Source organism: Chrysochloris asiatica, unplaced genomic scaffold (assembly GCF_000296735.1).
Source record: "Chrysochloris asiatica unplaced genomic scaffold, ChrAsi1.0 scaffold00003, whole genome shotgun sequence".
In the NCBI taxonomy this organism is placed as follows: Eukaryota; Metazoa; Chordata; class Mammalia; order Afrosoricida; family Chrysochloridae; genus Chrysochloris; species Chrysochloris asiatica.
Window position 1 is genome coordinate 38589155 of NW_006408521.1, and position 19809 is coordinate 38608963.

General features: G+C 45.3%; 1 protein-coding gene across 1 annotated transcript in view; it reads left to right on the forward strand.

The window, feature by feature from the left end:
- MXI1 (MAX interactor 1, dimerization protein) overlaps positions 1-19809 on the forward strand; it is a 125213-nt gene that overhangs the window by 1846 nt on the left and 103558 nt on the right. The window lies entirely within an intron of this gene.

Here is a 19809-nt window from a genome sequence, read left to right on the forward strand (position 1 = left end):
CACACACACACACACACACACACAACACACACAGCAGCAACAACTCGCAAACCTACAAAAGCACCCCCGGCCACCAGAATTAAATTAACCGAGTGTTGGCAGGCAATTGTGCAGACGCTGGAAAGCAAAATACAAGGGTTTGTGCTGGGTTGTCGATGCTGTGTTCTTTTCTTTCTCTTCTCGCTTGTTTTCCAGGAGTGCCTGGGTTGCGAGCTAGGCGCATCGCGGGCTGTGTGGCAGAATGGTTTTGCGATTATCCGTGGGTGTGTGTGTATTTGTGTGTGCATTCGTCTGGGGGTAGTTTCTGAGAAGCTGGTGGGGAGCTGCATGAGGACCTGGTTTTGTTTGGTTTGTTTGCTTTTGTTGGCGGGGGGAGGGGCGCTATTTCTTTAGCTACCATCCACCCCCACCCGGCCCCCAGTTCTCCCGAGTCTGTTCCGAGGTGCTGGCTCTGGTGGGGCGTGATGAACCCAAGAGGGCACCTTGGCAGCGTTTGACGAGCCTGGTTTGTACCCTTCCCCCGTCCGCGAGGTACTGAGGGAGCGGCCCAAGCTTCCTCTGCGTCCCGCAGACAATCGGAGATTCCACCCCCTCCACCACCAACTCCCCCCCCCCCCCGGCCGCCACCACCTCCTTGTTTACCCCGTGCCGGGGCTCCGGCGTGGCCGCCAGTCACGTAAGCAGAGGGCCCCGCGCGGGGCGGGCCAGTGGTGGTGGAGCCGGGCTCCCGCGGCCGGGAAAGCTAAGGGGTTTCCTCTCAGCCCCTCTCTCGAGGCTTCTGTACTGCAAGCACCGAGCCCTCTCCTCCCGCTCCCAGAGGGTCTCCGGCGCCCTAGCGCCCCAGCCAAAGTCAACTTCGTGTGCGTAATCAGCCCTCAGCCCCCACCCCCCTTCTGCAGCCGGCTCCCCGCGGGAGTATTTTTAGCTCTCTCGCCTCTTTTTGTAGCCGCTGTTTGGCTCTGCATGACGTGATGCCAACGACCCCCAGATTTCCCCGCGCTTGTGGGGCGCTGCACCGTGCCTGGCTTAGCTGGGGGACTCCGTTTCAGGCCCTCGCCACCTCCCGCAGGCCGGGGGGCGCTCCAGCAAACTCCGTGCGACCACTGTGGGGCCTTCCATTACTTCCTCCCCTCCTGCAAACAGAAGCAACCCACCGATTTCTTCTCCCCACTTTTTTGCCTCCCACCCGGGTCTGAGTTTCCAAGACGGGAATCTAGGGCCCTTCGTTAATCTGATTTTATTGGGGGCGCTTCTCGCGCCAGCGGCGATCGCCGTTGTTTTCTGCTTCTTGCACACAATGCCCGCGCGTCACGGCGGCCCGCGTGTGCACAGCAATAACGCGAGTCGGGGGCGGGTCGTGCGTGCGCCGGGCTCGGGCACTGCGGGTCGCTCAGCGCGCGCGGGGCTTGTTTTGCTTCAGAGCCCCGCTTTTCGAAACGCTTACATCATTCACTCGTTGGGGGAGGGAGAGGGATCTGGGCGTTCCGATAGGATTCAATCCTTACCCAGGTTCCTAGTTTTTGGAAGCAAACGGGGACCCTAGATTTTAAATTATTATTATTAACATAAGGGAAAGCGCCTCAGGTTTATTTGCTGTGCAAGTTTTTTAGGTCACTACTGTAAAAGGCATGCTGACCGGCTCAGGTGCACAACCTCCCCGCCTTCATTTCAGCCAGTTCCCCTATAATCACTTGATCTCAGTTTCTCCGCCTCCTCCTCCTCCCCCTCCCAGCTAGAGACACATGGTTTCCACATGGAGACAAACTTCTTTCCTCTGACTGGACTTGACCTAGCTGCGTCGTTCAGCCAATCCACATCTTCAGACTCTTATGATGTCACGCGTTGCTGAGGCCGAAAGCTAGGGGGTGGGGCCAAGAGTCAAGCCAGGAAATCTCTGGGAGCTGTAGTGCGGCCAGCTGGTCCAGTCTATTCTTAAAGGGACGCTCTTCTCGGAGACGCGTGACAGTCCGAGAGTCTCCATTTCTGCTTCTGTGAGACCTTCCCGAGATGCACCAATAGACCCTAGTCACGAGTTCATACTTTCCGTTTTTACTGTCTTTGCAAAGTACTAACTTGGCAGGAGGTTGCCTTATTTTCCATTGTCGCCAAAACTGTTTTTCATTGCCTCGTTGAGGTTTCCGTACTAGGAGTGCTCAGCAAGTTCTGGCCACAGTGTTGAATTATTTCCAGTAGATAAGGGTGCGTTTTCTTTGGGGAGGGAGCTTATATGAAGTCACGCAGTATTGACCACCTGCTCTGTGCAAGTCAAGGGATTCCCTAGGAACGTTTCATGCTTGGGAGATTCTGCGGGTACAGTTTCCTGAAGTTTCAACAATTGTGAAGCCATACAAATCTCAAATTGAAGGTGGGTCGCTGTGGGTTAATGCCCCAGACTGCAAAGCCGTTTGAACTGCAAAGTCGGTGATTCAAGCTCACCAGTTGCTCTTCGGAAACCCTGTGTAGGGTCTCTATGGGTCGGATCCGACTCTACGGCGCTTAACAACAACAACAACAGAAGTATTAATCGGAGTCCTGGCGTGGCACTGTAGGATAAGAACTGGACTGCTAACTACTAGACTGGCAGTTCGAAGCAACAATCCACACACTCTGGAAACCCCATACAGGATCACTATGATTTGTAACTGACACACAGTAGCAGCAGAAGTATTAATCACAGTGTGTTTCCATATTGTTACAAATTCAGAAATTCCATGTAAATACCCCTCATCACCTATATGGTATCTGAGGGTTCATTGAAGAGGTAGCACTTCAGGACTGACTTAGAATTAGAAGAAGATTCGCCCCAGTTTTGGAAAAGGTTGAAACTTAAAGAGAAAGACTCACAAAGGAATGTTAACGTGCATAAAAGCATGTTGCCGGACCAGTGGAAGCTATGATAGCAGGTAAGTTCTGGAGGAGAAAAATGACCTTCCCAGTGTTGAGGGAGAGTGTGTGTGGACACAAGGTAAGGTGGAAGAAGGATTAGATGGGAGTAGATTACCTGGGTGTGAGAGTGGGGTGTTTTGATAGAAACATGGACAGGCCAAGAGTCAGACTCTCTCCTGGAAGAGGAAGCTCTGATGCGGGCTGTCATTTGGCCCCACCCTATCTCCCTGACTTAATCTGCTTTGCCAGGCCATGAAACCTCTGCTCCCATCCAGCAAGTCTATCGGCAAGTCCCGCCTCTAACTTGCCTCTGAGTCAATTAGATATGTCAGTGTGCCTGAAATGCTTTCATTTTCTACTTCCTTGGGGTCATCTGCATCCTACCCATTCTACAATGTAGGAAAAGCATCAGCCACTCCTTGGAAACCCTTTACAGGGATACTATGAGTTGCAAAGACTCCATATCAACAAAAACTCATCCTTCAAAATCTAGGTCAATTTCCACCTCCTCCAGGAAGTTTCCCCTGGCTATTTCAGCTCATTGGAACTATTCCTTAAAGCTGAGTAGAATGAAAGCGTTGGAGTCACACAGAGCAGGGCCTGAATTTCCACTCCACTGCTTACTGACTGTGTGATTATGAGTACTAGTTATCCAACCTTTCTGAGGATCCATTTCTTTCTTTCTTTTTTTTTTTTTAAATAGCATCATTGCTGAACAAGTAAATGAAGTGCTGCATTTAAACATTTCAAGTATCCGTGGCACTGTAGGATAAGTACTGGACTGTTAACCCCAAAGCCAGCAGTTCAAACCCACAGGCTGTTCCTTGGAAACAGTAACAGGGTCGCTATGAGTCAGAACCAAGTCGATGGCACTTAGCAACAACAATAAAAGAATATACTAGATGCTCAATAAATCTTAATTTTTCTGGGGTTTGATAATCAGAACCATACAGTTCTCTACTTGCTTCCTACCCATTAGCTTTAGCCTCACAGAGAGATTATAAGTATTTTAAAGGTGAAGACCTTCAGGATTTTGGTATATATTACCATTGCATACACTTGACAGGTAATAGAAATTGCTTGATTAGCCAGCTGTTTCATATACTGTATGCCTATCAGGTTGAGAGACCAGGGGATACATGACAGACTTTCTGCAGACTTGGAGAAGTGTTGGAAGTATTAATCTCCACTAAGGGACTTGGGTGTCTTCCTAATTAACGCAGACTCCCTTAAACTATAAGACTATGCTCTGCAAGGTGGCAGCAAGAGTTGAAACGAGCTGTGATCCAGAGAATGAATCAGTAACTGTCTTAGAAAGTAAGGGATAGGACCACTTTCAATAAAAATGAGGGCTTTGGTGGTCCCTAATGAGAAGCCCTGGTAGTGCTATGGTTAAACACTCAGCTGTTAACCTGGTGGTTCAAACTCACCCAGTGGCTTCAAGGGAGAAAGGCCTGGTGTTCTATCTCAGAAAAGATTATAGGCAAGAAAATCCTACGGGACAGTCCTGCTTTCTTACATGGATTTGCTATGAGTTGATGGCATCCAACAGTGTTCAACTAGGCCACATTTCTACATGGTAAGCATCTCTTTGATTCATTCCAGAAATGTTTATTGAGCATCTACCATATGCAACTGTTTAGTTTTTTTTTTCTGAAAACATGGTGGGTTGACTTACAGTGGGGATGGAGTATTTGTTTTTTGTGGATTTGAATGAAGAACATTCTGAAATCTGGCTCATATTTCCTCTACATCCTAAATTATGCTTCCCAGATTCAATCAACTTTTTTTTTTCTTTCAGTTTTTAATATGATCTCTGCCCATTAGTGTATGCCAAATGCAGACTTCTGACAATATAACTGTGGCATTTAGAGACCCAAAGTTCCCAGGGACAAGGTGTCCTATGGAGAAGACTCAGGAAAAGAGGGCAGGGTTTTAGGGAGTTAAGACACTTAACTGAGCTATTCCTGGTTTGGGCGGAGAAAATGAGGCTCCACCAGTCACCCAGACAAAACAACAGTTGCTCACCTACCTTCCCACTCTGATCAAAACACTGTCCCATTGACACACCCAGAAATGTGACGTTTCATCTGGGGATGGCTTGGCAAAAGTCTGGAGGTAAAACTGAGGGACATAGAGAAGGTACTAGAATGCAGCAGCAGCAGCAGCTAATTATATGATATCAATACTAGCTCCCATTTATTGAGTGCTGACTGTACTCTTACACCAAATACAAGGTTAAACATGCATTATCTTTGCCTGTCTCTACAACAGTCCTATGACTTTGACAATTTTATTACCCCTACTTAATGAAAGGGGTAACTGAGGGGCAGGGATACTGGATAATTTGCCAAAGGTCACACTGTGGTTAGTAACTAGCAGATCTGAGTTTTGAACCTAGACCTCTGATTCCAGAGTCTTCGGTCTTAGCCATGCACAGATGGACTCATTTTATAGCCAAGAATGAAATCCAGGGAAATGAAATGACTTGCTCAAGGTCACCCAGTAATCCGAAGCAGAGTTGGTATTTGAAACACCCTGTTGATTGTCTAAGGTGACTTATTCCTTCATATACCCTCTTAGAAAAGGTTTAGAAGTAAGGCTGGAGACAAAATAGCCAACCAGAGAGGTTTTGTTTTGTTTTCACAGTTGTTCAACTTTCCTGGCTCTAACTCAAGTCTAGGATCCTAGGAAACCCCCCAGCCCCACCCCCTGCTGCCTTTCTCTAGTCTGTCCTCTGGGCATATTAGAGGACTTGGGGCTGTTGCTATGGAACTGGGACCAACAGCAGGTTCATCAAAAGCTGGGTCTTTTGCCTTTAAAAAAAAAAAAAGCCTGGTCCTGCAGAAGCGATTTGGCCACAAAGATTTGCATCAGTCATTGTGGCTTGTTCTGTTTTAGATCCCCCTGCCTCCCCACCCCCACTCTGTCCTACCACCACCACTGTCTATAAATACAGTTGGATAAATATTGATTTAAACTGGGTTTCTGGAGAAGAAGCACATGCTTGGCCTGGCCTGGTCTTCACTTAGCTACCACGAGTAAGTCAAGCCTGATATCCCTAACCCTGACAGCTCCTGCTTCCAGATGACCCGTATTGGGAAAGTGAGTTTTGGTTTTGTGACTTTTGAGTTTCAAAAAAGAAAAAGAAATGAAAAAGCAACATCCCAACAAGAAAAGGAAATTTTGCATAATAAAGAAAGCAGGTAGAAGCTGGGGGGTGGGGGTCTGACCTGCTGAACCATTCTCTTCCTTATTCCATTCTTCCTCCCCCCCCCACACACACACACGTGTGCATGTGTGTGTGTGTGTGTGTGTGTGTGTGTGTGCGTGCACTCGACAGCCATCATCCTAATTATACAGATGGGGAAGTTGAGGCCCAGAGAGGGACAGTGGCCTGCCCAGGATGACACAGCAGAGGCAGAACCTAGTCCTGTGGGCTGTGTTCCCTCTTGCCTGATGTGAGAATGGGTCCCAGGCAGAGCCCTAAACTCGGCTTTTGTTTTACAGTTCAGGTGCTCATAAAGTCAGCAGTTCTCAGACCCAGTTTACTGATCCCAGGGTGTGTCCGACAAATTGCAAAGGTCATTGCAACATTCTCAATAGTCTTTCGAAATAAAGCTAATTTGAATTTTCCACACTTAGGAAAATTTTTTCTTTTACATTTAGGGGGAAATAAAGTGCCAGAATGCTGTGATAGGGAGGGTGGCTGCCCAAGCCTTCATAGAGATTTCCCAGAGGGGCCTCTTTCAGGGGGTGGAGGGTGGAGCTCTGGGCTCACACTGGAGAGAGAGAGAGAGAGAGAGAGAGAGAGAGAGAGAGAGAGAGAGAGAGAAAAAACAGACACAAAGAAGACAGAGAAAACAGATACAAACTGGCGCTTCTGCTAAACTTAAGGGAAGCAATCCTCTTGATATCATTGTCCCTGAGTGGCCCAGCCAGAAGTGTTAAAGCTGTCAACAGCTGACTTGATCCCTCTGGCCTAAAATAATGGGCATTTGCCACTGCATCATGAGTTGGAGCCTCCTTCTTTGTTTCCTCGTTTTGATAGAATGCTACCCAAATGCAGGATCCCTTGCCTGTGCAGCAGATTAAAAGTTCAGTTGGCTCTGGCTTTCAGTCATAGGTCTCCAGGAAATGTATGTAAACAATTCCTTTTTAAAATTCACACTCGAGGAACTCTCTTGAAAAGACCCTTTCAGCAAATGCCTTTGTAAAATGTGGAATTATGTCGTGTGCCAATAATTCTCTCTACGTTTGTCTCGTGAGTTTGTTCATTCATTGATTCTTTAAATTGGTATTTAAGGTATCTCAGGAGCACATACTTGCTGTTATGCCAGGCACTGTGGTAGACCCTGGAGATGGATACACCTTGTGCTATTGTTGTTGTGTGCTGTTGAGTGGATACTGACTCACAGCAACTCTATAGAGACAGAGCAGAATTGCCCTATAGGCTTTCCTAAAATCTTTAGGGTAGGAGATTATTTTTTTCTCCTGTGGAGTGGCTGGCTGGTGGGTTCAAATTGCAGACCTTTTGATTAACAGCTGAGCACCAATGCGAGGTTTTGGAAATTCTTAAAAGTGAAGGATGAAGAGGAAGGATGGAGCTAGCAGAAGACACAGGGGGGAGTGCAAGAATTAAAGTAAATAGACATTCAATACTGTTAACTGGTGCTACACGAAGGGGATTGCAATCATTGTAATGAAACAAAATATGATTTGTTGAATGTGGGACTTATAAAAACAATAGTAAGTTAAAAGAAAAAGGGAACCCCAACAATACGGGATTGTTTATGACTTGAGTTTTGTGTCTTTGTTTCTACAGACAGAGCAAAAGCTTACTCTAGGCTTCCAAAGAGGTTGTTCCCTCCTAATCCTCCATGTTGAAAATCTTTTGTGTTTTTGTATTTGTCCTTGTAGTGACTATGGATCTGACTTTTTTCCTTCTCTTTTTTATGACCAGAGTGTCAGAAACATGGAATCAGCTGTATAAACAAATACATTCCACACTCAGTTCTTTGCAGATAGGTGCCTTTTGTACCTGGAGGAGCATCTGTCCCACCAAGCTCACTCTCCATAAAACCCACATACCCCTAACTTCCAACTCTAGTGTGTGCTGACAACCCAAAAGCATGAGTCAATTCTGATTCATGACGACCCCATATGTTTTGGAGTAGAACTGTGCTCCAGAAGGTTGTCAATGCATAGTTTATAGAAGTAGATAGCAAGCCTGTATAGGGTTTCCAAGGAGCACCTGGTGAGCTTGAACTGCAGACCTTGGCAGTTCAAAGCACTGTGCAGTCTGGTGCATTAGCCCACAGCGCCACAGCAGGACTCCAGAGAAGTTGACTAGCAGGATTTTTTTCTGAGGCACCTTTAGATGGGCTCAACCTTCTAATCTCTCTGTTAGGAACCGAACACTTTAACCACTAGGGCAACTTTTCAGTGTCCACTAAAGATATATTCAAAGATAGCAAAACTGAAAAGGTAAATAGTACCTTGAGAGAAAAGGGGTTTGGAAAATCCAAGCTAAAGCCAGTAGTAGGGATTTGGATCACCTACTATTTGAGATCGTTTATATTTATTACTATTAGTAAAGATACTTGGATAAAAATGACTTGGAATGAGCTAGGCTACTATATTAAAATGGATGGCATGCTTAGGGATGCTCTGATTCTGGTCCTGGGTGGCAGGTGGAAACCATTGTAGACTTTGTTTTTATTTCTACAGGGGCTCAGAACTGTCTTTGGGGTCATTGTGTCATTTCCCTTTTACATCAACCACAGTCTGACCATCCCTTCCAGATTGACTCCCAAGACTTCGTATGCCTTGTATGCATCTTTCTTTCTTTCCACTAGCTGAAAAGTTTAGCTCAATCCAACAGATCATTTTGAAAACCTACAAGACCAAAGCATTGTGCTTGGTGCTGTCAAAGGGAAGTATGCATAGTCTCCAGCTCCAGTTCCATATTCTGCTTCAATGAGACCAATGAGTATGAAAATCCGTCCCCAAGAGGGCTGCTGACAAGTACAATGTCATCTCTGTCTTCTGAAGGAATAGTGATATTGGCCCCCTTTTATGGAGCATTTACTATGTACCATCACAGTGGTATGTGCTCATTAAATCTTCATGGTCTTCCAGTAGAAGCCACTATAATTATTCTCTGAATCCCTGGGTGGTACAACTGGTTACTGCACTCCGCTGGTAACCTAAGGGCTGGCGGTTCCAGTCTACCCAGAGGTATCTCACAAGAAAGGTCTGCCAATCTGCTTCTGAAAAATCAGCCATCAAAGACCCTCTGGAGCACATTTCTACTCTGACACACACACACGTGGGATCTCCATGAGCAGGAATCGATTAGATGGCAGCTGGTTTTATAATTATCTCCATTTTAAAAATGAGGAGACTGGAATATTAGCAAGGCTGACTAACTCTCCCAAGGCCTCTTGCTAACAAGTTGTGTGAGACTCAAACCCAAGTTTTCCTGCCTCCCCAGGGGGAACTGAGGGCACTAGGAGAAGCCTCAGAGAGCAGGAAATTAGTGAGAGCCAAGAAATGGAATCTAGAATGTTTAAAGTCAGTCTGAGGATGCCCCTGGAGCTGCCTGCCTGGAAGGATGTTAGTTTCTCCCCACTCATTCTAGGGCAGAGAGGGGATCCAAACCTTCCTGGGATCCTTGGGTATTAACACTGAATGAAGCTCAGTCAGTTGATCTGGAGGGTGGTGGTCTAAGGTGTTGCAGCACGTGCTGTGCAGTGCCACCCTGCCCAGCACCCTTGGGGGAACTCACCCAACCAGTATGGCTCTATCCGCCAGGGTGTTGGGGTATGAATCCACGCCCTGTCAGGCTATCCCAGGCTTCCTGAAGGCGCCCAAGCTTGTAGGGCAACTGGGCTGGGAGTCAGGGCCTTCTGCCAGAGGAGCCAGAGAAGGAAGAGAGATGAGCCTCAGACCCTGGCTGCCACTGTGACATTGTGGGCCAGCTGGTTCTGGTCAAAGGCGTGAGTCCAGCCCCTTTCTCTTCCTGACTGAGATCTAGGAAACAAGAGTGATTATAAATATAACCAGCTTCATACTATGTATGCCCTTGTTCAAAGCCCTTCAGCACTCTCGTTCCTGTCTCCTTAGATTAGAATCTAAACTCCTTGCCAGGGCCCTTGCTGCTTAGAGTTTGGCCTTAAGATGGACATGCCGGGCATTCCTTGACAGCTAGTCAGAAATGCAGACTCCCAGGCCCCACCCAGACCTGCTGAATCAGAATCTGCATTTTACCTCAATGCCCAGGTGATTGATGTACCTATTAAAGTGTGAGAAGCTGGCTAAGATCACTTTTGGGATCTTTCCTGATTGTCCCTTCCACCTAAAGCTTGCTGTTGTTAAGTGTCATCGAGTCACTTCCAACTCATAGCAACCCTGAAGAGTGTTTCTGAAGGTTTGAATTGCTGACCTTACAGTTAGCTGTCCAGTGCTTATCCTATAGCGCCATACCAGGATTCCATTTATATCCTACTTATCACAATTTGCAACTATTCGATCCATTTATTATCAGCCTGTTGGACTAGAATATGTTGTTATGTTGTTATGTGCCATCGAGTCAATTCTGACCCATAGCAACCCTGTAAAGGGTTTCCAAGGAGCAGCTGGTGAGCTTGAACCACTGACCTTGCAGTTCAAACGACTTTGCAGTCTGACGCATTAGCCCACAGCGCCACACCAGGACTAGAATATAAACACCTTGAAAATAGGGGTCATTAGCAGTTACGGTCTTTATTCTATATTCACTAGCTAGTATAGCTACCAGCACATAATAGATAGGAATATGAAGGGGCTTCAAAAAGTCCATGGAAAAATACCATTGTCTTTTAATTCCATTTTTTCTACAGGCTTTTGGAAGCCCCCTGTATTTGTTGAATGAATGATGCATTCTCTGCCTTTCTCAACAAGGGAGCTATGGTGGAATAGTTCTTCCTTATGTGGATTATTCTTGAATGCACCAGGGTTGGTTTCCACTCACTAAATGCTAGTTGAGCCTTCTTACTCATTGTGACGCTCAAAAGGACACTTTTGCACATGGCTAAAACCTCTTTGTGGCGGTGGTGGTGGTGGGGTGATAGTGCCCTCACAGCTAGGTCAATAAACAACATCATGATAAACTGAGAAAGTCCTGAGGTTGTCAAGGATTTCATTTTACTTGGATCCACAATCAGTGCACATGGAAGCAGCGGTTAAGAAATCAAGGGTACTGTACCTAATCTGCTACACAAGACCTCTTGAATGTGTTAAAGAGCAAAGATGTCACCTTGAGGACTAAGGTGTGCCTAACCCAAGTCACGGTATTTTCAACCACATCATGCATATGCAAGCTGAATAATGAATAAGGAAGACCAGAGAAGAATTGATGCATTTGAATTATGGTGTTGGAGAAGACTATTGAAAGTACCATGGACTGCCACAAAACAACAAAACAAATCTGTTGGAAGAAGTAAGTCAGAATGCTCCTTAGAGGCGTTCATCTTTTGTACTTTGAACTTGTTATCAGGAATGGACCAAACCCAAACAACTCAAGCCCACTGCCCCTGAGTCAATTCCAACTCATAGTGACCCTGTTTAGGGTTTCCAAGGCTATAAACCTTTGCAGGAGCAGAAAGCCTCATCTTTCTCCCATGGAACAGCTGGTGGTCTTAAACTAACAACCTTGTGGTTAGCAGTCCAGTGCTTATCTTATTGCACCACCATGGCTCCTTCAGGAGGAACCAGTGCCTGAAAAATGATAATTGTGCTTGATAAGTGACATGGTGATATAAAAAAGAAGGAGACAGCCAATAAGATGGATCGATACAATGGCTTCAACAATGGGTCCAAGCTCAATAAGGATTATGAGAATGGTGCAGGATTGGGCAATGTTTCATTCTGTTGTGCACAGGGTCACTGTGACTTGGAGTTGACTCAGTGGCACCTATCAACATCAATTGCCTCTGATTAAGCCCATCGCCCTAACCACGTTTGTTTGACCTTGTCTGACAGAATATTCCATGATGTGTGCTGGAGGTGTAGAGTCAGGAAACCCAGGTTTGAATCCGTTCACTACCTGAGTGACCTTGGGCAAATTACTTAGCCTTTCTGGACCTCATGTGTAAAACAGGACTCAGAGGTGTGCTGAGGATTAAATGAACTAACTGAACATGAAGTACCGGGTGAATAGTCCATTCTCACTAAACAACAGTTGGTAGGTAAATGGAGGTATATTATTCTATGATCTCTGGAGAATTCCAGAATCAGACGGCTGGAGCTGGAAGAAATGATGAGATCACTGAAGTCCTCAGACAGGCAAAGATACACTGGCTGTGTTTTGTTTTAAGTAAACGCTGCACCTGAGCTAAGAACACAGGCACAAAGCAGCAAGGTAGAGCGTATGGTTTAATGTCTGGGGCCTGGCAGGGTTTGAGTGACCTCCATAAGTTCTGGTGGTGATACCAGGGCATGAGGGCAGGACCCAGGCTGTGGCAAAAAATGGAGGGCATCCTCTTAGCAGAAGGGGGAGGCCTCTTTGCGTTTGGTGTTTTGTTTTTAAAAGTTCTTAAAATTAAAATCCATGTAACTTTGAAAGGACAATTATAATCCCAAAACCTGATAAATGTAACAACAACAAAACTGTCCTTTGCTTTTGTTTATGAATGTTGTTATTGTTAAGTGCTGTCGAATCGTTTCTGACCCATAGCGACCCTGTATAGGGTTTTTGAAGAGTGCCTGTTGAGCTTGAACTGCTGACCTTGCCGTCCATGACGACTCTGCAGTTCAGCGCATTAACCCACAGTGCCACGGCAGGACTCCTGCTTTTGAATAGTAATGCAAAATATCTTAAGTAAAATATGAACTCATGAGATTGAAGCAGTGCATCACAAGAACAGGGAATGCTAACCTGTTGGTAGGCTAGAGACAACAAGAAGTCCAGGGGTCTAACAGTATCAAGGATCCAAACCACACATTCCAGGAGCATAATACCAGATGACAGCAACCAATGATAAAACGCCATTTGAAAAAGCATTCAGGAGGCATTTCTAATGAAGGAAATGACTTCAATACAATGAAGATTATTTACCTATGGTGGTCTTTTAATTGAACATGTTGTGGTGAGGTTGGTCCTAGGGCTTGTGGTCGTTGCTGGCAGAGAAAAAGTTGATTCTGAGGGCAGCTTTTCCTTAGGGAAAAAAAATGGAAAAAAACAAAACAAAACAAAAAACCTTGAACAGAAAACAAAAGCAGGTATCATATCCCCTTGGAATGTAACTTGATCTTGATAGTTAAGGCTTGGGGCCCCACAGGTTAAAAGATCAGAAAATGTATTCCACTTTAGTATTTTTGTTTTGAATGAACTCAAAATAAATTTTTGTTTTTTCTGGAAGCATATAGATAAAGAGTTGCCCCTAGAGTCTGAAGGCCTGAGTTCTAACCCTTACTTCATCAGTTAAATAGCTGTGTGGCCTTAGGCAAGTTAACATAACTCTCTGAGCCTCAGTTGTCTCATCTGAAAAATGGGGGCTGGGTTGAGGGATTAGATTCATGATATAAATGTCTGTGAAACAAACCATGTAATGTTATTTGGAGGTTCATTCATTTGACGTGGCCCTAGCAAAATCCTTATCACATGTTCTCCATTATGCCCCCAGTAGGGTTCTGGAGAATACTCAAGCCTCTTAGATGTGCATAATAATTGAGTCCTGCAATGCAGATTTCTTCTTGGATCAAAATTCATGTAAAACAGAAGAAAAGGCACATCTGAGAGGTTAACACATCCATTATAATCACTGAACTAGGCTTACTATAATAAGGTCCATTTAATAACATGTAAGAAGCCCTTTTCTAAAAGGGGGACGATAGAAGTCAAGTGCAGCTGTTTGAGCCTCTGCCAGGGACCTGAGCTCACCAGAAAACTGAAGGTAAACAACAACAACAAACTTCCAGATTCAACAATCTCAGATTCATACCGCCTCCCCCTGCTGTCCTCCCCCCAGCCCGCCCCCACCCCTATGTCCTTCTCCCCTTACTCCTTTCTCTCTGCTTGGGCACCTGGGTTGCTTGGTATGTTTCCATGTGGTTGGGATGTCAGCCGGCAGCCTGGCGACCGGAGCCCTGGGAGGCGGCAGCTACCTCTGGGTTTAGCATTACGTCATCCCTTCTAGACCCAAATTTATCTCGGCTGCACACAGACCCGCAGCTCTGAGTCGCCGCTGACTTGAGGAGCGCTTACGCATGAAGTTAGGCAAGGCTGACTCACCGAGCAGAGAGGGAAAGGTTGGGGGAAAGGTGGCAAGGAGGCTGCGGTTTTCATTTTGGGGTGGAAAGATGTTTAACTGTTTTGATTCTCATTTGGGAGCTTGGAGCTCTCCTTCGCCAGACTCCAACCTTGATGATGGAAAACTCCCCACCCTTAAAAATAATGGTAGAAAACAGTGCTCTCTGCACATTAAGCATTTTGCAGTTTTAGGGAAATTTCATCTAGCACCAGGTGTCATCAACACAGTGACCTTGGGTGTCTAACTTCACCTTATGGTCCCTTCACCTCTTCCTTCTCTCCCATCTGCAAAAAAACAGAAAACACAGACCAGCCTCCATCATTCATGAATCTGCAATAAGTCACTTGGCAGTGTGCGTTTTGTGAATGGAGTCAGGAAGGGATCCCAAGAGCCCCGAGAGCTTTGCCTAGAAGAATCCTCTAGAAGGCTGATTGTCCCAAGCTTGTTGGGGGACTTATGGGAGGTTCCCCCTGCCCCATCTTTCAAGGAAACTTTCCGTAGCCTGTGGAAGCCTTGCTTTTCCTCAGTTTCCCCATCTGCATCTAGACTGGGACTGATGTTGAAGAATGGTTTGTGACTGGTATTGCTCTTCTAAGTATAGAGCCCTAAGCTTTGTGCTGTGGGTTTAAATGCATTCTCTGTCTTTTAGTCTGCTATTTCCAACCTGCTAGAAAGGGTAGGCAATTTCTATGCATAACTCAACCCTTAGCAGCTAAGTCACCAGGTGACCTTTTGGTGTCTCTTATCCTAATTTCTCCCTCTTCTCCTCATTCTCTGTCATGGCTCTGGTAATTCATCTGGAAGTCAACATGTCTTAAGGGTCATAAGCATCTTTTTTTTTTTTTTTTTAACTATTGCCATCAAGTCAGTTGTGACTCATGGCAACCCCACATGTGTAAGAGGAGAACAGCGCTCCATAGGGTTTTCAATGGCTGAGTTTTTTTGAAGTAGATCTCCAGGGCTTTCATTTTAGACACCTCTGGGTAGACTCAAATCTAAAATCTTTCAGATAGTAATCTTTCAGTGAGTAGCTAAATACTTAACCATTTGTACCACCCAGTGACTCCACCCTAAGCATCTGTTGTTGTTAGGTGCCATTGAGTCGCTACCAACTCATAGCAACTTATGCACAGCAGAATGAAACCCTGCCCGATTCTGGGCCATCCTCACTACGTTGCCACTCTTGAGCCCATTAATGCCACCACTTTGCCAAATCATCTCGCTGGGGGTCTTCCTCTTTTTCTCTGACTCTCTACCTTACCAAACATGATATCCTTCTCCAGCGACTGGTCCCTCCTGACGATACGTCCAAAGTATGAGAAACGAAGCTTGGCCATCTTGGCCTCCAAGGAGCACTCTGGCTATACTTCTTCCAACACATATCTGTTGATTCTTTTGGCAGCCCATGGCAAAAGAAAGCATCTAGCTTTCTGTTAATAGTGTCGGCTAGAGCTCTATGACCTATGGACTTAAAGCCATCTTGAATTGGTGTATGTTTTCCATTTTAATTGCCTTTCTTGATGATACTTCTTATTGGTTTATCTCCCATTGGGTAGAGTAAACCTTCCTTTTACTGATCATAAAACTTCCTCTTTTAAGTTCCTGGGTTGGCCCATGGCAATTTGGAATGTACATCTGAAAGAGGTCCAAATGGTAAACTAACTTTCAACCTAATAATTTCTACCATCAACTAAGAGATATTCTGAGTAAATAGGTATTTTCTGTTAAATAACTTTGTCCAACCCCTACCCAGCATGTCCCATGCTGAGGGTGAAGGGTGGTTATATGCCCCGTAGGAAAGCCCAGATCAGAAATAACCTAGCCAGCAGCTGAAAAAGCACAACCTCTGTTTTAAAAGCCTTTATAGTAATAATAACAATAATAAATAATAATTCTCCTATGATCTATAATCCTCTCATTTTGGGTCTTCCTGCATTTGATGGAGTATCTATTTGGTTCTTAAGTGTGGTGCCAAGTATAATATTTAAAAGGGCGGGTTGAATTTTGGAGCTTGTGACCACATTGGAGATCAGATTCACTCTGGAAATAAAAAGAAAAGTGCATGAGGAGAGAATATTAAAATGCAGCATGAAGCTCATGACATTTTTGAGAGGGTAAGATTCCCATCCTAAGATGATATTTCCTGCAGTTGCCATTGGAATGACCACATGGAAGGAGACATTCTCCCCTCATCGGAAGCTGCCTGCTATTTTGAATATCCTGGTGTGGCATTGTAGGATAATCAGTTGTGGCGCCTTAGGATAAGCACTGGACTAAAATGTCAATGTGAACCACAGGGTCGGTGGCTCAGGCTCACCAGCTGCTCCTCGTAAATCCTGTACAGCGTCACTGTGAGTCGGAACTGACTTGATGGCACTTAACAACAAAAACAACAACAACACTAACCACATGGTGGATGGTTCAAACTCACTAGCTGCTCCTTAGAAAACCTATTCAGGGTTGCTATGAGTCAGAATGGACTGGCGCCACTTAACAACAACACAACAAAACCCAACAGGTTAAAATAATCAGGGTGGGAAAAGCTATGAGTATGTCTACATGGTTCCCAGCTTGCTCCTACAGCCTTCAATAACTGTGACCCTCTTGTCCTTGGTTTTCCCTAGACCAATGGTTCTGAGCTGCAGGTGATTTTGTCCTGAAGGAGACATTTTGCAATATCTGGAGACATTGTTTCTTTGTCATATCTGGGTTGGATCTATTAGGCAGAGACCAGAGATGCTGCTAAACAATCTACAATGTACCGGACAGACTCCTGCAACAAATTATCTGGCCCAAATGGTCAGTAATATCACAGTTGAGGAATGCTGGTCTAGAACTTGATACATTGGCGGTGAGAGTTAGTTGGGGCTGCCTTTTAATGAGGCTCTCTTCAGCCATTGGTTTCAGTTATCTTTCTACCCAGGAAAGTATGAGCACAAAGAACCAACCAGCTGCTGTTGTTGGTAGCTGCCATCAAGTGAGTGGGTGACCGTATATATAAGCAAATGAAATGTGGCCCAGTCCTGTGCCATCTTCCTGACCGTTGGTATGTTTGAGACTCTTTTTGAGGCCATTGTGCCAATCCAAACCATTGAGAGTTCTCCTCATTTTAGCTGACCCTCTCTTTTACCAAACATGACATCCTTTTCTAGCTATTGGGCTTTCCTGATGACATGTCCAAAGTAAAGGAGCCGAAGTCTTGCCACCCTCGCTTCTAAGGAGTATTTTGGTTGTATTTCTTCTGGGGTTGATTAGTTCATTCTTCCGACAATCCATGATATAGTCAATATTTTTCACCAACCCCACAGTTCAAACGTATCAGTTCTTCCTTTCTTCTTTGTTCCTTGTCCAACCTTTGCATGGGTTCTGTTTGGTGTAGTGGGTTACATGTTGGGCTGCTAACTGTAAGGTCAGCAGTTTGAATCCACCAACTGCTTCATGGGAGAAAGGTGAAGTTTTCAGCGCCCATAAAGATTTACTGCCTCGGAAATCTTATACACGGTTGCTAGGAGTCAGAACCAACTACCACCACCACCAGTATGTACTGAAGGTGCCCCGGTGATAATGTGGGCAAGACCTTAGGCTAACCACAAAGTTAGCGGCTCAAACCCACCAACTTCTCAATGGTAGAAAGAGAAGGCTGTGTGCTCTGGTAAAGATTTATAGTCTTTATAACCTTATATATAGTTGGTATGAGTTGGAATCAATTCAGTGACAGTAGTTATAGTATTCAGTGAGTGCTTGAATTATTTCATTTAAAATTCACAGTGAGTCGCGTAGTGGTTACTAATCGGGCTGCGAACCTTAAGGTCAGCGGTTCAAAACTACCAGCCGCTTCGCGGGAGAAAGATGAGGCTTTCTACTCCCGTAAGGATTTACACCCTCAGAAACCCTGTACAGGGTCGCAATGGGTCGGAACCGACTCGACGGCACTTAACAATAACAACAACCACTGATTTATATACTCCTTGAGAGCAGGTTTTGTATATAGTTCTTTCATGACTATATAGTTTATGTCTAAGTATATTTGGTGTGGCACTGTGGGTTAATGCGCCAGACTGCAAGGTCAGCTGTTCAAGCTTACCTGTTGCTCCTCAGAAACTCTACACAGGGTCTCTATGAGTCGGAACCCACTGCATGGCCCTTAACAACAACAACAATAAAGGATAGCTTGTGGCACTGTAAGATAAACACTCATCTGTTAACCACAGGGTCGGCATTTCAAATGCACCAACCAGATTTACAGATGCAGAAACCTAGTCACTGTGAGTTGGAATCGACTGGAGAGCAGTGAGAATACTTTATGTCTAGCACCGTATTTGACACACGGCAGGCCCTCAATACCTTAAATGGAGTCATTATATCCATTTTATACGAGTAAAATGAGGCTTAAAAATCCACATAGTACATGTTGAACTAATTAATGTCAGAGAATTGTACACATGAAGAGTACTGAAATGGCAAATGTTTTGTTAGATATCTATTTACCCTGGGTAATAAAAAACATCCACACAGCTGGTGTAAGTAGTATAGTCAGGATTTGAACGGAGCCCTGTGTGTAACTCCTGCCCTCTATCACTTACCCACTACCGGAGGTTTTCTGGTCTGTAAAAATATTAGTGACTCAGGGAACGAAAATGAATTAAAAAAAATAAATTACCTATCTATGTGGAAGGAAAGGAGCTCTGGTAGCGTAGTGATTATGAGTTGGGCTGCTAATCTCACGGTCAGCAGTTCAAAATTACCAGCGCTTCCACACGGGAGAAAGATGAGGCTTTCTGCTCCCATAAAGATTTACAGCCTTGGAAATCCTATACAGGGTCGCTTTGAGTCGGAACCTACTCCACGGCACACCACCACCACCACCACTACCACCATGTGGAAGGAGTCCCTGGGTGGTTAATGCGCTGGGCTAATTGAAAAGTTGAAGGGTTAAGTCCAACCAGAGGTGCCTTGAAAGAAAGGCTTGGCAATCTACTTCTTAAAAATCAGTCACTGAAAACTCTATTATTATAACAAAGAAAGGCTTGGCAATCTACTTCTGAAAAATCAGTCACTGAGAACTCTATTATTATAACAAAGAAAGGCTTGGCAATCTACTTCTGAAAAATCAGTCACTGAAAACTCTAACAAACAGAACAGCCACGAGTTGGAATCAATTCAATGGCAGCTTTGTGCGTGTTTAGGTTTTCCAGTTGTTTCTGTGTCTGCTATCCGTGCAGGTGTTCTTCTATTCATTTTGCAGGTGAGGAAATTGAGGGACAGAAGTTACAGGAGCAAGTTGTAGTACAGGACTAGAACATTAGACTTGCGGCTCAGGACTCCTCCTGCTCCTAGGCACCTTGGGGAAGTGAGGTCCGTAGAGAAACGGGATTCCTCGGGAGGGGACTCACAATGCTTTCAAACCCTTCTCTCCCAGAAGAAAAGCCTGGTATGTAACTTTTTTTTTTAGTCTTGGGACTCTGGAGAGGGAAAACTAAGTCGAACGGGACTACATCTCCCAGCGGGCATTGAGGAATCCTGTAGGACGTAGTCGTACTGTGGCGGTGTGCGTACTACGATTCCCGGCGTGCAGTGGGTGAGGGCGGGACTACATTTCCCAGGGGGCCGAAGAAGGGGCGGGAGGGGG